Genomic DNA, 12,498 nt, shown 5'->3' with positions numbered 1-12,498 from the left:
TAAATTATTTTTGGTTATTAGATTCCACATATAAGCAAGATTGTATGGTACTTGTCTTTCTCTGACTGGCTAATTTCACTTCATAATAATCTCAGGTTTATCTATACTGCCAAAGAGGTAAAATGTCTTTGTTTTTATATGGCTGTAGAGTACTCCATTGTGTAAATGTACCATAGTTTTTTTATCCACTCATGAACTGATGTGAGCACTTAGTCTGTTTCTAAATCTTGGCTTATAAATAATGCTGCTATAAACATAAGGGTGCATATATTCTTTTGAATTAATGTTTTGGGTTTTTTGGGTGAGATATATTTCCAAAAATGTGGAATGCTTCACAAATTTGTGTGTCATCCTTGTGCAGGGGCCATGCTAGTGTTCTCTGTATTATAACAGTTTTAGCATATGTGCCACTGAAGCAAGAACATGGTATCATTTCAAGTCCCTTCACAGTGAAGTGGATCAATGCTTACAAAAATAGGATTTTGTTTTTTACTGCCTTACTTTAATTCATTATAGTGCATTTCAAATGAGCATCTTCTCTAAGTCAACCATGTGCTCACACATCATACTAGAGGCAAAAGAAAAAAAACTAGAGATTAAAGTAGAAAAACATGCAACATAAGTGGTCTATAATACCAAACTGTTTGCTTTTGGATAGGTCAGTTTAATATTCCTTGATGGAGATGTACAATTCCTGTGGACTAAGACTAGGGAGGAAATGAAAGACTATTACAATTTAGAATTGGAGCTAAAAAAAAATATGACCAATATGAGAAAAAAGTTTCCATATTAAAAGTTGAGTATCCTTTTCATCCAATATAAAATTAGCAATAAACATAGCTGCAATAGGTGAAATAGATAGAGCATCACCCCAAATGCTTAGCTGTCTGGTTTAAACTCCCTGGTTGCCAGCTTGAGTATAGGGTTGCCTGCTTGAATACGAGATCATTGACATAATCCCAATGTTGTTGGCTTGAACCTAAAAGTCACTGACTTGAAACCCAAGGTTGCTGGCTTGAACAAGGGGTCATTGGTTGTACTGGAGCCCCCTGGTCAAGGTATGTATGAGAAACAATCAATGAACAACTAAAATGAAACAGCTACGAGTTGATGCTTCTCATCAGCAAGGTGGAGAAGCAGCTATTCAGGTATCCACGACAAAAGTTTATTTATTCCTTTAACTGAGTGAAGTTATTAGTATATGGTACAGACCACTTTTTATGTTTTGACAATCCAAATACTTCATACCTCCACAATTATAATTAAACAAAAATAATTACCAGAAACTTGAGATTGTTAACAAGATAGTTTTTCTCAAATGTCAAAAGAATTTAATAATAAAAATAGAAGAATCCTATATTTTATAAATGAATAATTTTAGAAGAAAGCATTGCATGAACAGAATTTTAAACAATCATTTTAACTAAAAGAAAATGACAAGCTGATTCATTTAAACATAATTTTGGTATATCCCATTTCTGGCTCAATTTTGAGTAATTTAATGATATAATACAAAAATTAATATTCTGAGTAAACTCTGAAATCATATCACTCTTGTATTTCTTATCTTCATTAAATAAGGACTAAATACATTTTTATAAATATATAATAATTTTTAAAGTTTTCAAGAAGCTAAAATTTTCACCATTCAAAAAATGATAATAAATATTATTATAAAGAAGCTTCACAATAAAAGATTGATCAACTAGAAAAAATTGTTAACAGTGTTTTTGGTTAAGTGTTGGAGGATTTTATATAATAGTCATCAATACTTTGAAATACAAGAAAATATTCACTTGTAAGTTATTAAAGTTGTTCTTCATGGTTTAATTCAACATGTCTAAAATATATTTAGTAAAATAGTTATGCATTGATAATGTTTTTTTTTGTTTTTGTTTTTGTTTTTTTTTGTATTTTTCTGAAGCTGGAAACGGGGAAGCAGTCAGACAGACTCACGCATGCACCCGACCGGGATCCACCCGCCATGCCCACCAGGGGGCGATGCTCTGCCCATCTGGGGCATTGCTCTGTCGCGACCAGAGCCACTCTAGCGCCTGGGGCAGAGGCCACGGAGCCATCCCCAGCGCCTGGGCCATCTTTTGCTCCAATGGAGCCTCGGCTGCGGGAGGGGAGAGAGAGACAGAGAGGAAGGAGAGGGGGAGGGGTGGAGAAGCAGTTGGGCGCCTCTCCTGTGTGCCCTGGCCGGGAATCGAACCCGGGACTCCTGCACGCCAGGCTGACACTCTACCGCTGAGCCAACCGGCCAGGGCTTCTTTGATAATGTTTTGAAGCTAAAATGCTTTCTATTGAATTGATTGTAGAGATATTATACATACTGATTCTTCAAAAAAACCAGGATGTATAAGATGGCATGTCATTTAAAATGAGCTTATGAATGGATTTAGAGACTGCTTTGCTTAATAAAAAATTCAGTTGTTTGTAATTGGCATTCATTATTTTTTTCTTTTTTTTAATTTTTATTTTATTTATTCATTATAGAGAGAAGAGAGAGAGGGAGAGAGACAGAGAGAGAGAGAGGGAGAGAGAGGAGAGAGAGAGACAGGGGGGAGGAGCTGGAAGCATCAACTCCCATATGTGCCTAGACCAGGCAAGCCCAGTGTTTCGAACCGGTGACCTCAGCATTTCCAGGTCGACGCTTTATCCACTGTGCCACCACAGGTCAGGCCTATTATTTTTTATTCAAAAATACATGCTTGGTCTGACCAGGCGGTGGCGCAGTGGATAGAGCGTTGGACTGGGATGCAGAGGACCCAGGTTTGAGACCCCGAGGTCGCCAACTTAAGGGCGGGCTTATCTGGTTTGAGCAAAAGCCCACCAGCTTGAACCCAAGGTCGCTGGCTCCAGCAAGGGGTTACTCGGTCTGCTGAAGGCCCGCGGTCAAGGCACATATGAGAAAGCAATCAGTGAACAACTAAGGTGTTGCATTGTGCAATGAAAAACTAATGATTGATGCTTCTCATCTCTCTCCGTTCCTGTCAGTCTGTCCCTGACTATCCCGCTCTCTGACTCACTCTCTGTCTCTGTAAAAAAAAAAAAAAAAAAAAAAAAAAATACATGCTTATTCATTTTGTTTCTGAAAATACTTATTCTCAATGACTAATTAATAGTAGGTTCTCTCTCTCTCCTTTTTCTCCTTCTGCAGCCATGGCCCGAGAGGAGCAAGTGAGCCCTAGATGCTGAGGATGGTTCCATGGCTTCCACCTCAGACGCTAAGAAGAGTTCAGTTGCAAGCATGTCCCCAGACAGGCGGTGCATAACCTCCTAGTGGGCTTTCCAGGTGGATCCTGGTGGGAGTGCATGTGGGAGTCTGTCTCTGCCTCCCCTCCTCTCACTGAATAAAATAATAATAATAATAATAATAATAATAATAAACAAATCTTTTTTAAGGTATGGACCATTTCTCTACTCTCTTTTACAGAAACACTTTTTAAAATACCTTTCAGCGTTTACTGCCTCCAATTCTTTTCCTCCTTTTTTTCTCTTCAATCTAATCCTAACAGGACTTCAACTCTATTTCTACAATAAAATAACACACATCAACACTTCCTCTTATTTTATCCAGTGGTCAATTTTACTCTAGTCACCCAACCTATGAAGAGTATTCTTCACCCTGTCTTGGTGGTGAAATTAGCCCCTCAGAGAAATCCACACTAGAGATTTAAATGAACAAGGATTCATTGTCCAATCAGGATTTAAGCCATGACCCTGGAAGGGATCACCAAGTGAGTGACTATGGAAAAAAAGAGAAAACCTTTAAGAACTGTGGCCTAGAGATTTCCAAATTTAAGGACATAGGGTATTAAAAATTGACAAAAGAAATTAAGAATAATAGCTCAAAAATCTAGGAAAAAATATCAAGAGTATGTTCTGTTCTAATATCTTCCCTAAGAGTTTGGTAAACACATGACATTTTCACTAGGTAAGTCATTTTTTTAATAAAAATAAATTTATTACTTAGGATTAAAAAAAAAGAATATCACGTAGAATGCACATGATAGGTAAAGCCTACTTTACTGAATAGCACTAGTGCTCAATTTCAAACGGTGTATTTTGGAACATTGCCTGAAAATGCTATGATTATCCCAAAGCTACTTATGTGAACCAAGGTAAGAATACATTGATGGTGATATTACATCTTAAAGTCTACATTGAGAGGACAATAATTGTGGTGGAGGCATTGTTAGTACAGTATTATAAAAGTAAAACAGTAAAAAATATATATTCTTTTTTGTTGTTGTTGAACTTTACTTACCTGAAACCTAGTGTGTGATTGCAATTAATGACATGTGATATTTAAAATGGGAGGATTATAGTTTTCCAACTATTTGTTTAGTCATCATGATGCCTACAATAACCATCACATGTTTCAAAGAGATTGTTCTTTTAAATTTCAGAACCACAAGTTTCCTGTCTCTAAGGTTTGAAAAAATAGCTCTGATGTTTTAATATTCTCAGAATATTAAAAGAGACATATATTACACATTTTTATTTTTCTAAGGAGCATCTCAAAAAAAAAATTCACCTTCCCTCCTGCATGATAATTACTAAAATTGTTAAGTATCACAATCGTGTTCACTTCAAATGAGAGAATGAGCAGTAATTGGAATCTTAGATTAAGGGGAGAATCTATGCCTTGATTTTGATTTGTAGCTGATGAAGTGAAAAAGGAAAAACTGACAAGCTGATTTTGTTTTGTTTTTTTAACAAGAGCTTTTTCAGAACAGACTTACGAGGTCAAACCTTATAAATTTCTAATAGAATGAAAAACAATAATACAAATTCCTTACCTACCTTTTATCTTGAGTATAAAAGTTCTGATATAAAGTACACTATTTTAGCTACATTGTCTGCTAGATTGACTGTTTGAAGAAAAGATCAAAGTCAGTGGTCTAAAAAATTTTTGGGTTAAGAATTTTAAAAAGCAAAGCTCTGATTTATCATTTTTCTTGGTGTTCACAGTCTTGTCCCAGTTACTGGTAATATCAGTACTTACAAAATGAGCCTCTCTCTTTCTTATAGCCTTTTTTCCAGCTTATTCTGTATGATCTGGAAATATAATGCTGTTCAACTGCCCAGTGGATTCCACTGTAATTTATCCTCCTTGCATTGTGCTGGTCCTTCTGACTACACTTTATCTTTTAAACATTTAACAAATGTCTGTTTTGCTTTATTGACTCAGTATTCAATCAAAACCCGACTCCTTCCAAAAGGTTAACAGAAGGAAGAATGCTGTCGCCCTTGTAATAATAATCCCTTCCTTTTTTATCCCCCAAGACTTAGCTAATTTTATTATACATCCAATCATTTTACGCAGGGCTTTATGAACAGTTTTTCAAATCTTAATGTAAAGCTCGTATCTAAAAATAGTCCACAAAGGTTCCCACATTGCCTCTTTAGCTAAGACCTCTGGACCAGATTGCGCTCGCTCACTTCAGCAGTCGTGGCACTGAGCTTACTATTGCCCTGCTAATTCAACAGTGTCATTCACTCAGCCCTGACATTGCATTTGTTCTTCCTTCTGGAAAGAAATTTAACTCTTCGTCAGCTACATTATAAATGTATATCTTTCTCAAGATCCACTACGCATAGCATTCCTAGGTTAAGCAAGTCTGTGTTTTCCTGGAAGGTTTAGTTCATCTCTTCTCTCTTTTCCATCCTTACTCTGTGAAGATGGTTACCCTGCTGTGTGATACTTGCTGTTTGCTTCTCTGACTTCCCCACTGGACAGTTAATGTCTGGAGGAGAGAAGGGTTTGCTTTATTCATCGTTGTGCTTTTTTCATTCATTGTGCCCTGTGCTCAACCCATAGCAAGGGCTTAATATAAGAGTTTGAACAAATAAATGAATAAATATTCTTATCTACTTTATTTCTCCTCTCAGAGTTTACAGACAAGGAAAATGAAAGATCTGAAGATAAATGAGAAAGCCAAAACATGGAGTTAATGCACTAGTTGCAATGAGGCAAGGTTTATGGACTCCTAGTTGAATGACCACTCTGTTATACTATTCTATTACAGCTTTCACTGTTTTTTTTTTATCAAGTGCTGGCTTTGTATTTATACTATTTTACTAAATAATAATCCACAATGAACCAGATATTAATACCCACCTATCAGATGAAAACTCTGAGGCTTCGAGAAGTAGAGTCACCTACATGAAATCACCTCCTAGTTAGTAGAAATCTTGTGACTTCAAACATAGGCTTTATTATTTCAAATCTGTCTCTTAGTGACTGTTTTATATTACCTTTCCTAGGGTGAATGTATCTCCTTTAATAACCATTTGTGTTATTTTGCATAATAAGGCTCGTCATACTTTCTGTTTTATCTACTCATAAATAACTACTGTCAGGGTAACAAAGGTGACTAAAAATGTTATTTATTACAATAGAATTCATTTCACAAACCACATGATAGTCCTGGGTGTATTGTGATTTTCAAATGGTACATTTGCTGATAATGGAAATATAGCTTTGTTTCTCTAAAATAATCTGCCAACTATGAAAATAAGTTTTGTATTCTATTAGTTTTATGTCAAACCCTCAAAAGGTAGAAAACTTCGTGCTTAGGCATTTCAGTGTGTAAGTTACTATTTGTGCTGCCATTTTCAATAATGTCAATAATTCTTACTGCTAGGGAAGTAGCACATAAGTAGCTTTGGGATAATCATAGCATTTTCAGGCAATGTTCCAAAATACACCCTGTGAAATTGAGCACTAGTGCTATATTGTTACACATCACAATGTGGTCACTGCTTTGGCTCTCTGAACTAGTGTGCCTACTTCTTTCATGTATTTGCTCTTATCTTGCTCATGAGGAAAAGTTTCTAACTCAGCTGCTTTTCTGTTTAAAAGCTTCTTTGTTGTGGATTATAGTAAATGATTTAGCTAGTTGGCCTATGCTTGGTGGAGCATCCTCGGGCTTATTTTCACAGCTATGCAAGATTTTGCTAGATGGTCTTTGAATTCAAAGGCTGCTTTTGGCAATTCCAGGAAGAATAGTACTGATTATTTAGGAAACCAGAGCTTTATAAATGGCACTCTGTGGTGGCAGGAAATTAATGGCAGATGAGTGGTAAATAGGTCCATTTCATTTTATTCATGACCTTCATGTAGTCTAAGAAAAAGCTTACAGCCTAGAAAAAGAAAGCAGTGGAAAGTTATAAGATGATGGAAAGTTTATTGGGAAGATGAGGGGGAGAGTCCATGTGTAACTGGTTATAATTATTATAAATAATCATATTTTATTATTTACTTAGGGAAACAAAATAGTGGGTAGAATCCTAGGCAAGCCTCTGTGGGAAGGTAACAAGCAAAAATATGCCTACTTTGTTTTAAGCAACTGAGGCTTGGAGGTTATTTATTATTGTGGTACAATAAGAAAGTTTTAAAAAGTTATTTGACTCTGATATTAATAATTTGGACTTTGGTTCTCAGCAACATACCTCTGTTAGTCTATGCTACTGAAATTAATTTTTATTGAGATAATAGTTGGAATAAAGTTATATTTTTTGTTCATGTTTTATCTAAAGGGCCTTAAAAATAAAATTCTTCAGATTTATTTAAGTGTTTCACATCATTTCTGGACATATATCTAAACATTTCTGGTTGAGGCTATTTTATTTAATAAATACATAACTGTTCAAACAGAAAATAGACCAAAATTTGTGTTTTGTTGACTTAGAATATGGACTGACTACAGTTGAGATGGATAACCAAGGTCTCTGTAAGTGTGTGATATTATTTACATACACATTTTACACCATTATAGAGATCGTAAGAGCTATATAAAACCATATTGGTCTCAATTTATAACTTTAATTACCAACCAATATAAAAAATTATGTCCATTGTATTCTATGAGTAAATCTTTACTACAAAAGTTAAGTTGTGTATTTTAATGCATTGGGACAATGCAAATAGTTATAGTCTTTGAGAACTTACTACCTTAATCATTTGGAGTCTGGATCATAGTCCCTTGCTCAATCGTAACTCAAGTCAATGAAAGTAATTCTCTAAGAAGGCAACAGAATTGAGTATGAGATATCAACACAGGGATGACTACTAGCTAACAAGAAAATAGTGTTTAAAAGGGAAAGATGATTTATCACAACTGCAAGAAAAAATTCTGATTCTTTGGTGACATTATATGGCCTCCTTTTTAATACTGGTGCCTTGAATAAGTGAGATAACTTGAAACTGTGATTGTCATGCTGGTGACACAATTTAATACTACAAGTATCTTAATTATCCTCCATTACGTATGTTGCTTAGCTAAGACAAGAATGTGCCATATGTGTGAGCATAGCGTTAAATAATTCATCACTATTATAATCAAACAAAGGTTAAATTTGAACAAAGTTGCTAAGACAAAATTTTTTTATTTCATTTTAAATTCAATAAAAACATATGCTTTCTAAGTACATGTGCTCAGATACACACATAAGGAGTTCATTTATACAGTCATTTCTTCAACTATGAATGAATTTTTTTTCAGTATTAAAATACAGAGGGCACACTTAATATACTGTTATGTTTCTGTGTATTTTAAGATTAGTAAATATAACATTGTTTATAAAATAGAGTATTGATTTTATTTAATTAGCTATTGACATTAATTTCACCACACACACCTGCACTACAAATATTAGTTTACGGTACCGTCGATTTTATTTAATTTATTAATAAAATGCTATTCAGACATGAACAATAATGTCTTAACTAGTTAAGTTTCCCTCTCTTCAACAATATATCATTAAAACAAACATGCCTTTTTTTACTTTTTAACAGTATTGCTTATACATTGTAATTGCTTATGCAACTAATCATTTTTCTTTTATGAAGGAAGGGCTACATTTAAAAATATATTTCTTGAATTGCTTTCTACAAAAATCAAGGTACTATACAAACATCTATTTTCTTTTTTTTTTTTTTTTCTATTTTTTTGAAGCTGGAAATGGGGAGAGACAGTCAGACAGACTCCCGCATGCGCCCGACCGGGATCCACCCGGCACGCCCACCAGGGGCAAAGCTCTGCCCCTCCAGGGGGCGATGCTCTGCCCACCAGGGGGCGATGCTCTGCCCCTCCGGGGCATCGCTCTGCCACTACCAGAGCCACTCTAGCGCCTGGGGCAGAGGCCAAGGAGCCATCCCCAGCGCCCGGGCCATCTTTGCTCCAATGGAGCCTTGGCTGCGGGAGGGGAAGAGAGAGACAGAGAGGAAGGAGAGGAGAAGCAGATGGGCGCTTCTCCTGTGTGCCCTGGCCAGGAATCGAACCCGGGTCCCCCGCACGCCAGGCCAACACTCTACCGCTGAGCCAACTGGCCAGGGCCAAACATCTATTTTCTAAGTCATTGTTTACTAAAGTAAATACCTTACATCAAATGTTATATCATTTCTATATTCGTTTGTGAACTGGTATAAAATTTTATAGAGCTTCTCAAGGTAGTATACTTCAAAATAAGGGGCTCAGAGTAATTTCAAATAAAACATCATTGTTTTTGAAAATTTAAAGTGAACAAAGGGGAGGGATGGGGACACAAAGAGATTTTTCTTGGTGTAATGGCCATAAGATGCAGTGTACAGATGAGATTTTTTTGAGTTGTACACTTAAAACCTGTATGGTTTTGTGAACCAATGTCACCTCAATAAAGTCAATTAATGTAGAAATATTTAATAAGATATTTATAATAGGCAAAAAAAAGTTATTTCACTAATATGTTTTTTCTAACGTATCTGGAAATTCGAAAATATTTAAAATTATTTCAAAGTTTTTTTTTCATATTATCTTTTAGTATATTTTGTTTTCACATGTTTTATAAAAGCCATCAGGTATTAATTATAAATTATTTTCCCATCTCCTTCTGAGAATATATCTGTCACAAGAAATATCACATTTTTTATACTCTCAGAGAACAAGGTGATACCTTTTCTCATCTAAATAACCTTTTCTTTCTTTACTATTATGCTTTCTATATTTATTTTTTAAGTGATATTCAATTTTTTGAAACTGAAAACAAGTGTTCCCCATTTCACCCCGCCCAGCCCTTATCTCTCTCTGGCAACCACCAGTCTGTTCTCTTTATCTATGAGCAGGTGTGTTTTTCATTTGATTTTGGCTGCTGTTGTTATTCTTCGATTTCATATATAAAAGAGATCATATGCTTTTTGTCTTTCTCTTTATGACCTATTTCAGTTAGAATAATTCCCTCAAGTACCATCCATCCATTTTGTCACAGATGGAAAGATTTTATCCTCTTTATGGTTGAGTAATATACCATTGTACATATATCATATATGGCATACACACACCACAATTTCTTTATCTATTCATTCATAAATGAACACATATGTTGCTTGCATATCTATTGTAAATAATGCTAAAATAAACATAAGAATGCATTTATTATTTTAAATTGGTGTTTTGGGGTGGTATTTTATTTTATTATTATTATTATTTTGGTTAAATACCCAGAAATGAGTTTGCTGGGTCATATGATAGTTCTACTGATAATATTTTGAGGAACCTCCATACTGTTTTTTATAGTGGCTGCACCAATTTACATTGCAACCAACGAGGTTCAAGGGTTTTCTTTTCTCCACATTCTTCTTACCAGCACTTGTTATCTGCTGCTTTTTTGATAATTACCATTATTACTGGTGTGAAGTAATATTTCATCGTGGTTTTGCTTTGCGTTCCTGATGATTAGTGATGTTGAACACCTTCTCATGCATTGGTTGGCCATTTATAAGTTTTCTTCTGTGAAAAGTCTATTACATTTCTTTAACCATTTTTATTCAAGATATTTATTTTACTGCTGTTGAGTTGTTTGAGTTCACTATATATTTTGTATATTAATCCCTTATTAAATATACAGTTAGCAAGTATTTTCTCCCATTCTATAGGGAGATCAACTCTTGGTTACACACAAACTTTTTACTTTGATGTAATTGATTTGTCAGGTTTTTTTTTCTGTTGTTGCCTATGTTTTGAGGTCATATAAATAAAAAAAAGAAAAAAGAAATGCCTAGACCAGTGTCAAAAGCTTTTTTCCCCCATAATTTTCTTTACTAGTTTATAGTTTCAGCTCTTGTGTCTAAGTCTTTAAACCATATTGAGTTTATTTTTATATTAGTTTGAATAAGGACCCAATTTCATTCTTATACTTCTTTATATCCAGTTTTTCTAACACCACTTATTGAAAAAACTATCTTTTTTAGTTGTATGTTCTTGATATAACTGGGTTATCATGATTGAATGTTAGTAATTGTTTTTTCTGTTTGTTTGTTTGTTTTGTTTTGGGTTTTTTTTTTGTTTTTTTGGGTTTTTTTGTGCCTGAGACAGAGAAAGGGACAGATAGGGACAGAAAGACAGGAAGAGAGAGATATGAGAAGCATCAATTCTTCATTGAGGCACCTTAGTTCTTCAATAATTGCTTTCTCATAAGTGCCTTGACGGGGGTGGGGGGAGAGCAGACTGAGTGACCCCTTGCTCAAGCCAGCTACCTTGGGCTTAAGCTGGTGAGCTTTGCTCAAACCAGATGAGTCTGCGCTCAAGCTAGCGACCTCGGGGTTTCGAACCTGAGTCGTCCACATCATAGTCCAATGCTTTATACACTGCACCACCACTTGGTCAGGCAAATGTTGGTAGTTCTTGTCTATTCACAAATTGGTCCATTCTATCTAAATTGTTGAATTTACATACATACACTTGTTTATAGCATTCTCTTGTTATAATTTTAATGACATTGAGATCTATGATCTTGTTCAGTTGCATTGCGCTTTATCAATTTTATTAATTTAGAAAAGTCATATCATTATACTAATAGTCTCTTCTTTTTTTTTTTTAATTTCCAGTTTTACTGCCTTGTGCCTTCTCTCTACTTGCTTCAGTTGAACTTGTTCTTTTTTCTTTTGGTTGGTAAGGTAGAAACTTAAGTTACTGATTTATAAGTAAAATTTTTCTTTACTATTATATAAAAATTTGATGCTATAAATTTTCTAAGCTCTCTTTTAGGTGCATTGACAAATTTTATATTCTGTGTTTTCAATTTCATTCAATTTAAAATATATTTTAACATCTTTAGTGATTTCCTCTTTAACACTTTCAATAATTAGAAGTATATTGTTTTCAAAATATAAAAATAGTTGAACATTTATATATCTTTTTTAATTTGTTATGATTTTAGAACCTTCTTTGTATTATTTGTAGTCTTTTAAGTTTGTAAGATGATATTTTTATGATCCCAGCTAAGGGCTATATTGTTGAATATTCCTTGCACACTTGAGATGTGTATTCTGCTCCTGGGTAAAGTGTTCTATACTGGCATTTAGGTCTAATAGGTTAATATTGTTTTTCAGGACATCCATACATTACTGTTATTCTGTCTACTTGTTTTAGTAATTACAGAAAGAGTAATGTCAAATATTGAAATACATATGTGCATTGTTTATCTGTTCATTTCTGTAATTTCTTGCTT

The 12,498-nt window shown here is 34.5% G+C and overlaps 1 non-coding gene across 1 annotated transcript; it reads right to left on the bottom strand.

Annotated features, from left to right (window-relative positions):
* Positions 1–316: 316 nt before the first annotated feature.
* LOC136404627 (U6 spliceosomal RNA) lies at positions 317–419 on the bottom strand. The gene has a single exon (XR_010751348.1). It is a non-coding gene; the product is annotated as a U6 spliceosomal RNA (small nuclear RNA).
* Positions 420–12,498: the final 12,079 nt, after the last annotated feature.

The sequence above is a fragment of the Saccopteryx leptura genome, chromosome 4 (genome assembly GCF_036850995.1).
Source record: "Saccopteryx leptura isolate mSacLep1 chromosome 4, mSacLep1_pri_phased_curated, whole genome shotgun sequence".
Classification (NCBI taxonomy): Eukaryota; Metazoa; Chordata; class Mammalia; order Chiroptera; family Emballonuridae; genus Saccopteryx; species Saccopteryx leptura.
The sequence above is the reverse complement of the archived record's forward strand: the minus strand, read 5'-3'. Positions and strand labels throughout refer to the sequence as shown.